Source organism: Myotis myotis, unplaced genomic scaffold, assembly GCF_014108235.1.
Source record: "Myotis myotis isolate mMyoMyo1 unplaced genomic scaffold, mMyoMyo1.p scaffold_m19_p_1, whole genome shotgun sequence".
Taxonomy (NCBI): domain Eukaryota; kingdom Metazoa; phylum Chordata; class Mammalia; order Chiroptera; family Vespertilionidae; genus Myotis; species Myotis myotis.
The window spans coordinates 215,773,837-215,786,959 of record NW_023416313.1 but is presented as its reverse complement, the minus strand read 5'-3'; the positions used below and the strand labels follow the sequence as shown (position 1 = coordinate 215,786,959).

Genomic DNA, 13,123 nt, shown 5'->3' with positions numbered 1-13,123 from the left:
ACGTTTTCAATGTAACATCCACATTTATTCTGTAAGCGTTGGAGTGACACTCTTTGCGGAGCACAGGGCCGGGCACCGAAGTGCTGTAGAATTGAGAATGAGCACTTGAGTGCTTTCTGCTTTCATCTCCCTTTGAGAGCTCTTTTCATCCTCAAGGTTGAAGCTTTCGAGAGCTCGTCTTTTTTTCAAGATTTTAAACTCTGTGCAGACAACTCTCAAGTCAAGGTTTTCAGCCCTGTAGCCCTCTAGGCCCACATCCCCACTCAGATGGGTATTCTATCTGAAACCAAACTCTTATATGTAGGACGGTCTTAGTCTGGAAGGCTTCTTTTGCTTAAAATGTGGGTGTGGCTAGAGGTGGGGAGAGGGGCAAGGGAGGTGTTCTAGGTAGGAGAGCAGCCACAGAGAATTAGGAATAAAATTGTGTGTGTGTGTGTGTGTGTGTGTGTGTGTGTGTGTGTGTGTGTGTGTCGGCAGGGGGTGGGGGTGGGGGTGCACTGCCCAGCTCCTGGGAACCCTTCAGACTGGGAGGAGGGAGAGAGAACTGAAGCCATTAGCACTTGTGTTTGACTGAAGAAATAGTGGGTGACGTCAGTGTACAGATGGATTGAAAGGAGAACAGGCAAGGGGTTCAGCTAAGGGACTGTTTTAATATAAAGTGTAACATAATGATAGCATTGATTAAATGACAGACCATTTTGATCCTTTTGGAGGAGGAGAGGATCATAGACCCTTTGAGAATAGAATGAAAACTTGGGAGGTCTTCTCCCCAGAAAAATATGCACTCATTTACCCAGGAAGTGATGACACTATGTATAATTCATGGGACCCAGTGGGTGATGAAATAAATGGGTTTGGGATCCCCAAAGGAAACAGGAATATTTGCACAGTGTAGCTGATAGAAGTCAATAGGAGACTTGGAAAAGGAAGTCAGTTGGGAAAGAAGGGAACAGGTTTTGTTTCATACAACAGGACATGTGGACACGTAGAGATGTGCTTTCGGCAGCTGTACAGGTATCTGGAGCTCTGAGGAGAGACCTGGCCGCATGGCCTGCCTGGGGGCAGGGCGGGGGGCGGGAGTGTGTGGTGGTGGGGGCGGAGATCTGAGTCATTCGATTCAATTGCAAGAGTTTACATTTTGAGAATGAATGACCTCCCTGGGTTAACAAAAAAAGCAGAAAGCAATCAATAAATAATGGAGGCGTAGCCCTAGCTGGTTTGTTTCAGTGGATAGAGCGTCGGCCTGTGGACTGAAAGGTGGGGGTTCGACTCCAGTCAAGGGCACATGCCCGGGTTGCAGGCTCGATTCTCATCATTGATGTTTCTATCTCTCCCTCTCTGAAATCAATAAAAATAGATTATAAAAATATATTTTTTACAAATAAAAATAAAGGAAGTAAACAGTCCTTCAAGAGTTTGGGATTGCTGTTGCAAAAACCATACATTAAAAAAAAAATAGACACCAGGTGAATTCCTAAGTAAATCATTTCATTAATATTTTAAGCTTAAAAATCAAACACAAGTTGCAAGAATCAGATCAGGTTAGAAGCTGACCATTTAAAGTGATAGTTGAAATAAGCTTAAGATGAACAGATACATCAAGATGGCTAAACTTTTCACAGTCGTTTTCATGGTGTCTGTGTGTTGCCATGGCAGCAGTGTAAATCCACATAACGGCCTCTGTGATTCTGGCTCTCTGCCTCATCACCTGAGCTGGCAGCTGAAGCAGCAGGACCTTGACCCTGTAACCTGTACTCACGGGGCTTCTGGAGATTGATCTCCTGGGAACCGATGTGTAGATGTAGACTGCTCTCCCAGGAGAGAGAAGGGAAATGATATGGGTGGTTCCCAAAATATCCAGGATGCTGCCCACTATATTCGAGAAATCGGCGCTCTGACGTTCAGCTTTGGGAATTCACTAGTTCCTCCAGCTGGGGCAAGCGGCACACCTATTCCAGAGACTGCAGTGGGGCAGATCCCTGAGCCCTCCTTTGGTCACTTTCCCAGCCTGTTGCCACCTTCCCACAGGGTCTGGTGGTCCCTGGACTGCGTGGGTCCAGCTGGGACTGAAGACACTATAGCAGTGATGGTGAACCTTTTGAGCTCGGCGTGTCAGCATTTTGAAAAACCCTAACTTAACTCTGGTGCCGTGTCACATATAGAAATTTTTTGATATTTGCAACCATAGTAAAACAAAGACTTATATTTTTGATATTTATTTTATATGTTTAAATGCCATTTAAGAAAGAAAAATCAACCAAAAAAATGAGTTCGCGTGTCAGAGGTGTCATAGGTTCGCCATCACTGCACTATAGCCACGAACTGCCCTGGAACTGAACACTAGTCCTGACTTCTCAGAACCCACATTCTATTCACTACAATGAGGTCACCACAGGCAGGTTCTAAAGATTATCCCTGAATTATCCGGGTATTTCTGGGGACCATGATTTATTTAACAAAATAATTGTGGCAGTTTCAGAGGCCCTAAGTCATCTTTACTTCCCAGGGGCTATATAGCTTTGGGGACATTTTATAGATACTTATAACCGGCCTAAAAGAACTCCACTCCCCAGAACTTGCAACTACTGGAACACTATTGCTTGTTTAATTTTATAGTATTGTCCCTTATCAGAAAACATCAAATGATGAGAGAGGTGACTCAAGCCAAGGAGTCCAGTGTCTGGTCCTATTATCTGAGGAGCCACATTTTGGGGTGAACCACAACTCTGGAGCCTTCACTGATGTTTGGAATGAAGACCCTGAGGTCCACACCTTCCCTCACCATCGAGGAAGAATCAGGGGGTCTTTGGAAGTGTTGAAGCAAAAGATTTTTTTTCCTTGGCTCCAAAAAGCAAATTATCCACAACTGCCTTGGTCAGCTCAGTCGGAGGGACTGGGCTGGCTTGCGGAGACCCGCCCTGGGTAAGGGGCTCCTAGAGGGGCCTGTACAGGCCTCATAAATGGAATGGGTTTAAATTAAGGAGGAGCAGGAAGAAGGGTTAAGGCCCAGAGAAGCCATCAGAGGTCCAAGGGTCTCGGAAAGGCTATAAGCAAGGAGCAGGTTGGGGGATAAGAAGTGAGGGCTCAGCCCAGATAGATGCTTATACGACAGACGAGTGAACTGGGACCATCCCTGTGACTGAGGAGGCCATGGCACTGGGAGGACCTGTTCCAATCCAGGATAACCAAAGGGGTGAGCACAGAATGGCTAAGATATGCCAGAACGGACTAATTAGGAAAATTCTAGGAAACGGAGATTCTGTTATATGTTTGATACAGAAATAAAATGCCTACAATTAGAGTTTGATGTTTCCTTGTGCGATGGGCATTTTGTATAACTTTGCAAAGGACCAATAAACGCTCATTAGTTACACAGCTCCCACCAGCTTCCTTCTGGTGTTTTGTGTGGCCTGGTCCCAGCCCCAGTAGCCAACAGGCTCCCCCGCCTCTGGGGCATTAGTAATGCAGCAACTTGTCATCAGGTCTATTTTTTGTGGAGGTGAGAGGTCTTTCCTTCCTGCCTTCATTCTTGCCATTGAATAGTGATCCCTCGTACCAAGTGATAAGCTCCCCCTCCTATTGGCACATTGAGGGTCAGCAGGCAGAGTGGGCTGAGCTGCTGGAGGAAGCCTGGGCCCTCCTGGTTGTGTATTTACCTCCTCCAGCTGGCTCGCTGGTGTGCAACCTGGACTCCCACTGAGCCCATGTGCTGCTTCTGTCACCTTGCCAACGGCTTCTCTTCACTCCCCCCTGCTCTTCTCCCTCTCCTGTGATTGTGGGAGCAGCTCAGTGAGGCCCCCTCTAACCTTTCCTTGCCTCCCTGTGAGTTTCCCAGCAGGGGTGATGTTCTACATGGGGTGCCCCTCCTGGGAATGACACAGGGTTTCCAGGAGATGAAACAAACAAACAAACAAACAAACCCTAAGGTGGGGGGGGGGGGGCGGTGTCATCTCTGTATGTTCCCTCAGCCCTTAGAACTCAGGGCAGTGCTGGGAATCTTGTCCGTGCTTACTAAAAGAAATATGAAAAAAAAATCAAACACATGGACACATTTAGGGCCTGGCAGTTCTGAAAGTTTGTAGGCTGATATGACATGGCAGTACTTTCAAAATCTCAGCTGCCTCTAGCTATTGCACTGGGTCCCAGGGAACCTTGCATTTGAGTGCTGTGGGCGACAAAACCGTGACTTTTCAGTTGCTCAAGGGCAGGACACCAGGTTCTCCTGAGCATCCTGGTTCTGAAAGGTTCACTTCTGGAAGGTTCTTCGCAAGCCCACCGATGAGAAACCCAGTGTCTCTGGCTGGCATATTAGAGATGTTAATTTAGTCTTCTGCCTTTATTACATGATCCCATTTAAAAGGAAAAACTCCCTAGCACTGTTTATCTGATTGCTTAGGGTCTCATGTTGTGATGTATAAAGTTTTACAGTAATTGAAAAAGTAATGAATAACACCCCAGGCAGTAAACAAATCACAAAGTTCATTAATTCCAAATACCGAACATCAATTTGTACAGTGTAAAATAACATTACCTACAGTGTAAGAATGGGAAAGTGGGAATTAATTTTATTTTAATTTTTAATGTACTCTTGACTGCTCATAAAAGATATTAAACATTAACATAATTTAATGTATACACTGGCATTTATTAAACCACTGATTCATGAACAAATTAAGCATCATGTATTTTTTAAGTATTAAAGAATCAATAGTGATAATTAACTGGAATGTCAGAGGAAGTCATTATCAACATATTCTGCAGAATCCCCCATAGATTATGCAACCCATATGCTGAAGGACCGTGCAAGGTTGCCATCAGCTGCCTGATCAGCTCAAGAGAGGTTGGAAGACATCATGCCTTCACTTGTTCTGATGAATCAGTGAGCCAAACTTCTGAAGATAGTGACAAATCAGGAGATGAATTCCACCCTTGATGCCACCTTCCCATCTAACAGGGAGAGAAGTGTTTCTCGAGTTTAGGCAAATCAAGCTGTGTTACGGAATTCTGCCTACAACACAGGCATCACTAATGATGCAGAATGGCAAACCAAACTGGGAGTGTTGCTTAGTCTGAATGACTGTCACCACTGTCACCAGACATTTCATTGCTGAGCTCTTCAAATTTGAAGGATCTGACTTGAATTTAGGCTTAAAAAATTTTTAAATACTTTTTTTATTTATTGGAGAGAGAGAGAGAGAGAGAGAGAGAGAGAGAGAGAGAGAGAGAGAGAGAGAGAGAGAGAGAGAAAGAAACACTTTTATTTATGCATTCATTGGTTGCTTCTTATATGTGCCCTGACCAGGGATCAAACCCGCAACCTTGGTGTATGGGGACGACGCTCTAATCAACTGAGCTACCTGCCAGGGCTGAATTTTTATTTTTTAAATACAAAATCTAACTCAAAATAAGGAGCAAACTGAGATGATTTTTCACTAAAAGGAAAAAGTTGTCACTCTGAGGACTGGATTAGTTGGTAAACCAATCAGGAGCTAAACAAACATAGACTGTTGTGTTGGTTTTTTCCTAGTTGTCAAGTGGATTTACCCCCAGAATTCTGTGTGGTTGATGTTGAAGTTGAGCACTGGATTCCGAGCTGCTAAAAAGAGAATGAATTGTGTCTGAAATTTGTTAGTATATTATTCTATATTTGTCTAATAGGGCCTTTTGGCTTAAATTATCTAGTTTGACAGGCTAACATGATCAAATTAATAAAATGATTGCCAAGTGTCCACTAAGTACACCCATAAATTCTATTAGTTAATATTTATTTAAGTTCATAATTTCCCCCCAAATGAATCACTTGCACTCAAGCTTATAATCTGCCTCATGACGGTGGCCTCTTTGCTGGTGCACCCTGTAGAGCCACTTTGGCTCATAGTTTGCAATTATTTATGCAAAATTAGTAATCAGAAATTGAACTTTATTTAAATAATCCTGGAAGAAATAAATTTGGGACTGAACTGTCCTTTTGTAAATAACTTCTTTCTCCTTTATTATAAAGGTAAGAATATTCATTATATATTATGCACTATAATATAAAGTTAAATGCATATATTTTCCACAACTCCATTGCCTAGATGTTACCTTGTTTACTTTGGGATGCATAAACTTTATTTTTCAAATATACATATAATATATTTTTCCCACAAGTGTGTTCATACTAAGCCTATTGTTTTAAAACCTTTAAGAAACATGTCATATCATAGCAGCTTCCATATTAATAAGTATAAATCGGTTTCGTTACTTTTTTAAAAAATGCGTTTTTTATTGATTTTAAAGGGAGGAAAGCAGAGGGAGAGAGAAACATTGATAGGTATTGATAGTTGCCTCCACACCCACTACTGGGGATTAAGCCAGCAACCTGGGTATGTGCCCTGACTGGGAATCGAACCAGCCACCTTTTGATGCACGGGACAACGCCCAACCAACTAAAGCCACACTGGCCAGGGTGATTTCATCACTTAAACCAATTCCAGTTTAAGGCTGCATAACATTTTACTGTATAGAACTTTAGGTTGTTTTTAATTTTCACTGTTTGTTATGGACTGAGTTATGTTCCTCCAGAATTCATGTTGAAGACCTCAGTGTGACTGTAAGGTTCAATGAGGTCATAAGGGTGAGGCCTTATTCCAATATTATTGGCATCTTTATATTAAGAGGAGAGACACCAGAGCAAAGGCCATGTGAGGACACAGGGAAAAGACCTGGCTGTCTGCAAGCCAGGAAGAGGTCTCACCAGAAACTAGCCCTGCCAACACCTTGATCTTGGACTTCTAGCCTCCAAGAAATAAATGTCTGTTGTTTAAGTCACAATTTGTGTTTTTTATTTTTTTTTAATTTTATTTATTTATTTTTTAAAATATATTTTATTGATTTTTTACAGAGAGGAAGGGAGAGAGATAGAGAGTTAGAAACATCGATGAGAGAGAAACATCGATCAGCTGCCTCCTGCACATCTCCTACTGGGGATATGCCCGCAACCCAGGTACATGCCCTTGACCGGAATCGAACCTGGGACCTTTCAGTCCGCAGGCCGACGCTCTATCCACTGAGCCAAACCGGTTTCGGCGCAATTTGTGTTTTTTAGTTATGGCATCCATAGCAGACTAACCCACCATTATAAACACAACAGATGCATATTTGAGGTAAATTCCTAGAAAAGGACACGTTAGTTCAAAAGTATTCCCTGTATCGTCTCCTTCCCCCCTCTACCTGCCTTTATTATTTTCTCCTTTGACTTTCTTACACATATTACCAAATTCCTATCCAGTAGGTTTCTACCCAGTTATTTTCCCACTCTCAGTGTATATATGTCTTCTGCACATACTGGAATTTTCAGTCTTTTAAATTTTCACTATCATTTATTGTGGTGAAATTTGCATTTCTTTGACTATTAAAAAGAACAATATCTTTCCACATTATTTGCATATCTTGGTTTGTGAATTGCATTTTCATTTCATGTTCCCATTTTTATGGGGGAGAGTCATATTTTTCTTATTTATAAGAGATCTTTATATGTTTTCAGGTATTCAGATGACGTAGATTTTAAACATTTTTTTGTTGCTTCACTTTTTATATTTGTTTTGACAGGTTTTTTTTCATAGTTTGGAAGTTTAAAAAACCTTAATTTAGTAAACTCTATCAACATTTTCTTTTCAGAATTTCTAGCTTTGGTGTCATGTTTAGAAAGATCTTATTTGCCCCAAGATGTAAAAAATACCTATACATTTTTTTGTTTTTGCATGTGTTTTTAAAATATTTAATCTTTGACCCAACTAGAATTTATTTGGTATTAAGGAGAACTGGGGCTATAATAACATTTTTCCTCTGAATTAAAATTTATTTTGAGATCATTATCTCTTCGCTGATTTGAAATGCCATACAGATGATGGAGTACGTTCTGTTTCTGTACTCCGTATTCTGTGCTATTATGTCTACCTTGTTTTAAACCAACTCCATACCATTCAAATTACTGTGGACTATTACAGCAATATATTTTAAATCTGGTAGGGCAAGTTTACTTGACTATTTAAATGGCATTCTCAGCTCATATTGCATGGTTATAAACCATAGCTCGGGTGTGATGAAAAGAGTGTTGCTATTACCAGTTGAGTCTTTTATTTCATTGCTGCTGCAATTATACTGAAAAAATTTCTCTTCCATCGTCCCACCACATCATCTCATGAACATTATCTGCTAATGTGTGCGCTTCTCATTCTGGATTATGAGATCCTTGAAGGCATCTTAAGTGATGTTTCCCTCACCTGAGATGATATTTTATCACCAGTGTAGAGGATGGTACTTAGCATGTAGTTGAAAAATATTAGTGTTCTTTTTTTAAATAAAAAAACAAGCTTTTTTTCCATCTGTTTCAGTAACTTTCACTTATTTCAGTTGATTAATTTTTTTCTTGCATTGAAGCATCATGTCAGTATCTCAAATTCTTGGGTTAATTAACCTAAAATTCTTATAAGTTGTTTATAAAACTATGATTTGAAATAGGTCATCTTTGTTTAATAAGCCTACCTTTGGTGACTATTCCAACAGGTGTTAAACTCATACTATATTCTGTAGAAGATCTTGCAGGATGGACTCCCGGTGGCTGTGTCTAAAGGGACCGAATGAAGGAGGGAGTGTTTGTTACATTATATTTTGGTCAGGGCTGAAACAAGCCTAGCCCTGTATCTAATCTTATTTTTGGAAATGGCTTTTCCTGATCTTATTTTCTACCACAGTGAATAAAGGAGAGTAAAGGGAGGAGAGTTGAATCTCCTCTCCCTTTCTCAGTGGGTACACAGGGATTTCCATTTTTTCTATAATTTATTTCTTTTAAATCAGGGTTTTTCAGGCTCGGCACTCTTGACATTTGGGGCCTGATGATTCTTTCTTGAGCTGTCCTGTACATTGTAGAATGCTTAGCAGCATCCCTGGGCTCTGTCCACTAGCTTCAGTGCCACTCCCCAGTTATGACAACAGAAGATATTTCCACACGTTGCCAAATGTCCCCTGGAGAGGAAAATTGCCACTCCCCCAGCCCCCAGTGAGAACCATTGATTTATAATAAAAAACAAATAAGCACAAATAGAATAAATTAAGGAAAAAGAAGAAAATGTTAATATGTGCTAAATTGGGGACAGGGGTGAGCACACAATAATATGCTGTATTATTCAACATCTTTAAACTCTTCCCACAGACTCAAAAGGAAAATGTATCTTGTTAGTCTTTTTTATAGAAGATATAAATCTTTTAGCTTTTGGATCATTGAAGGTGATGTTTCCAATAAACTGCTGCCTTCCTTCCACCACAGGCTGGACACACCCTGGCAGAACCAACCCATGGGGATGCTGCTCTTTGATCTGCCCCTTCACACACTTCTTTCAGAGATGATGGCAATTCATCTTCACTCCTGATGCTGTATGTCGGACAGTTTATTGTTTCTGCCTGATCTTCAGAAATCTATGACCCCCCTCCTTCATATTCCTTCCTGTCTAACCCATTCTTTGTACGTCCACAGAGTGATTTTTCTAATAGTTGATATTTCCCGTATTTAAACTCCTTCAAAATAAGATCCAAACACCTTAGAATGGTGCAATAATTGCTATGTGATTCCTCTGCAGATCACCTGGAGTTGGCACAGACTCATGGGTTAAGGGCACGGTCCCTCATAAGACTGCTCTCAGTTCAGATGCCAGGCACAAGTTCAGAGATCCCCAGGCTACCCACACTTCTGACCAACTGGCTACAAATTTGGTCAGTTACCTAAGGTATGCTCCTTTGCTAGAACATTTGATAAACAGAACTCTCAGGAAAGTGGTATACTCACGGTGATAGTTTAATGAGAAAGGGTTACACATCAGGACCAGCCACATGAAGAGACACATAGGGCGAGGTCGGGGAGCGTCCTGGATGTTGGGCTTCTGTGCACTTTACCTGTAGAATCAGGACGCACCGCCCACCCGCACACTCATGCACTCACCAAGCAGGAAGCTCACCGGAGCCTTGGTGTCTCGAGTTTTATGGGAGTTTCATTATGTGGGCATGATTGAACTTCATCTCCAGCCCCCGTCCACTGCCTAGCGGTCAGCTGGCTCAAAACCCCAACCTTCTAATCACATGGTCCGTGGGGAGTCCACATCCTGAGTCGTATTGTTAGCATAAACTCAGGTGTGGTCAGGGACCCACCATAAGTAATAAAGAATCACTCAGGAAATTCCAAAGATTTGGTGTTTCCCTCTGAAGAACCAGGGACAAAGACCAGACAAATTCTCTGTCGTACAACACACGGAATTCAGGTCCTACCCCAGCCATTCTTCCCAGCTCACCCCATCCTCTCTCATTTCAGTGCCCGGGTTGAGCGTCCTTGAACACACCTTGCTGTTGTAGACCCTGCACATGCTATTCCCTCTGCCTACCTTTGTTTTCTCAACAATCACTCGTGGATTTTCTGAACCCCAAATGCGACAATTTTGTCGATTAACCAAGCCATCAAGATGAAAATAAGCCTCATCGAAATTCAGCCACATTTATGCAAAACGGTCATGGAAAATTTCAACAAAAGAGTGTGTATGTGCCAGCAAAGCCGTGGAGGCCATTTACCCGATATGCTATTCCATACATAACCCTATACTGTATACTTTACGAATCAATAAAAAATTAATATTTTTTAATTATAAACCTGTGTTTTCTATCAAAATTACTTCTTGCGTGAATTTTGGGACACCCTTTACATATAAAACATGTTTATGAGATTTGTATTAAAACAGAGAGATGCTTGTGTATTTATTGTACTTGGAAGAAAAGCAATCACAACCATGATGAAAAAATATATAAACTAAGACACCCAACAAGCATAAAAGAAAGAAAGAAAGAAAGAAAGAAAGAAAGAAAGAAAGAAAGAAAGAAAGAAAGAAAGAAAAGAAAGAAAAGGCCTATGTAGAAATACTCCAAAACAGTATTCATCTTTGGGTAATGGAAATTGGGTGATTATTGCCCATCTTCTTTATACGTCCCTGCTTTTAAAACGTTTTCTGTATCAAGCATGTATTGCATGCTTAAAATTAGGAGAGGATAGTTCCTCTCTGTGTTCCTAAAGAGGTAGGCAAAGGTGAAATCAATTTAACTTAGGTACTTCCACCTGCAACTGGAAGTTTACAGGTGAGAAGATTCACACGTTTGCTTTTTTTGGCAATGAGAGGAGGCAGTGAGAAGAGAGGTGCAGATGGGAATGAAGGGGGAGGAAATAAACCAGCCACTCCCGCCCCACACTTAGGAGAACTGCCAGAAAGACAAAAGTCAACCAGATAAAAGGGTTTTTAAATGGAGACTAAAATCAAATCAGTTCTTAAATGGCCACTTTCCTGTCAAAGAAAGGCAGCTTGAATGGTGAAGATTTAACTATTTACTTATTAAACAATTATTTTTAAAAATAAAGGATTTATGTTGTTTCGTTGATCTCTTTCATTATCAACATAACTCATAAAACATATATCCCTTTCTGGAAGAACTCCAATCACAACAAAAGCTGGGCATTTTGGGAAGAAGTGTTAGTTTCAGAGTAAGCTACCCAAGAAACTGCATTTAACCTTTGAAAACTCTTGTTAAAATCCCTTTGATCCAAAGCATTTAAAAAATGCCCTCAACCTGAGCACACAACCCTCCTTAGAGGAGAGCAAACCGGAGTGAACTTCCTCCTGAAGATTTTATTTTTTGGTTAATCCTTACCCGAGGATATTTTTTCCATTGATTCTTAGAGAGATTGGAAGGGAGAGGGAGAGTGGGAGAGAGAGAGAAACACTGATATGAGAGAGACACATTGATTGGTTGCCTCTTGTACATACCCCAACCAGGGTGGGGATTGAACCTGCAACCCAGATATGTGCCCTTGACTGGGATTCAAACCCGAGACCCTTTGATGCAGGAGCCAACGCTCTAACCACTGTGCTCGCCGGCCAGGGCATCTCCTGAAGATTTTAAAGATTCTAAATGATATCATTATCAGGTGTTGTTGCTGATGCTCATTTCTATACAATATTTCAAATACATACATATTTCAGATAGATTCTTGAGTACATGAATTGTGATTAGGCACAAATAGGCTAGTTTAGCTATGGCTAAAGAACTACCACTTGGGATTGTGTCTACATAGTAAGGCATTTCCAACCTAAGACAGTTCTACCCTCCTCACCACCCACTTCAAAAAAATAAATAAGTAAAAAGGAATGCTGATCATACCGATGAAGTGGTTCAGGCTCTTTTATTTTCTTGTGGTATCTCCTGTCTCCAAAGGCACATTTTCTTTCTTTTACTTCATAGGGGTTACCAGAAAGTTCCTTAAGATGGAATGAGTCGATAGACCAGTTTCTCCAGTTGCCTCAGTTGGTGGGTGAGGATTCTTTCCCTCTTAAGATGAAAGGAGTCTGCTTTTACATGTTCTGGGTAGACCAGTTTAAGAGTCTCGTTCACCCCTGAAACTAGTTGGAACACCTCCAGACACTGGGATCCAGACCTCCGAGGGTGGAGATGGTGTCATTTACTCATTCACTCACGTTGTCATTCTGTATTATTTGGGACTCTTGGTTGTAAATGACAGAAAGTCAACTTGAATCTGTTCAATGGAAATGGGGAATGTATCATAAGGATATTGGGACGTTTCTCAGAATCCAAGCATAGGAACGAGGCCCCAGGGACAACTGGAATTAGCGTTCCAGAATTTCTGGGACCCTCTTCTCCAACTGACATCGGCTTTCACCCTTCCCTCCACAGGCAGGTTTCCTCTGCTCCTCCACTACCTCCTGGGCTATTACATCCTGCAGTCCAGACACAATAAGAGACACCGTGTAGCTTCTCTTTCTCAGTTCTGGTTCCAGAGTTCCTGGAAGAGAAGTTTTCGTGGCCTGGCTTGCCTCAGAGCCAAGACTGAGCACCTACAGCCTGAAAACTTGGCTGAGTTGAGTCACATAGTTACCCTGACCAACCAATCAGATGGTGCCAGGAGAGTGAGGGCTCATTGCACTAACATGACCACATTGTAAATTCAGAAAACAGGGTGCTAAAGCAAAAATTAAACTAATTAACCAAAAAAGTGTTCACTACCTATTCTTTTTTCTATATCCTGCAAAAGTAA

The 13,123-nt window shown here is 41.3% G+C and overlaps 1 long non-coding RNA gene across 5 annotated transcripts in view; it reads left to right on the top strand.

Annotated features, from left to right (window-relative positions):
* LOC118659192 overlaps positions 1-10,513 on the top strand; it is a 29,374-nt gene extending 18,861 nt beyond the window's left edge. For all 5 annotated transcript variants that reach the window (XR_004968470.1, XR_004968467.1, XR_004968468.1 and 2 more), the window contains 3 exons: positions 9,308-9,414; positions 9,618-9,764; positions 10,343-10,513. This is a non-coding gene — a long non-coding RNA (uncharacterized LOC118659192). The remainder of the gene's footprint in view (positions 1-9,307; positions 9,415-9,617; positions 9,765-10,342) is intronic.
* The last annotated feature ends 2,610 nt before the right edge of the window (positions 10,514-13,123 follow it).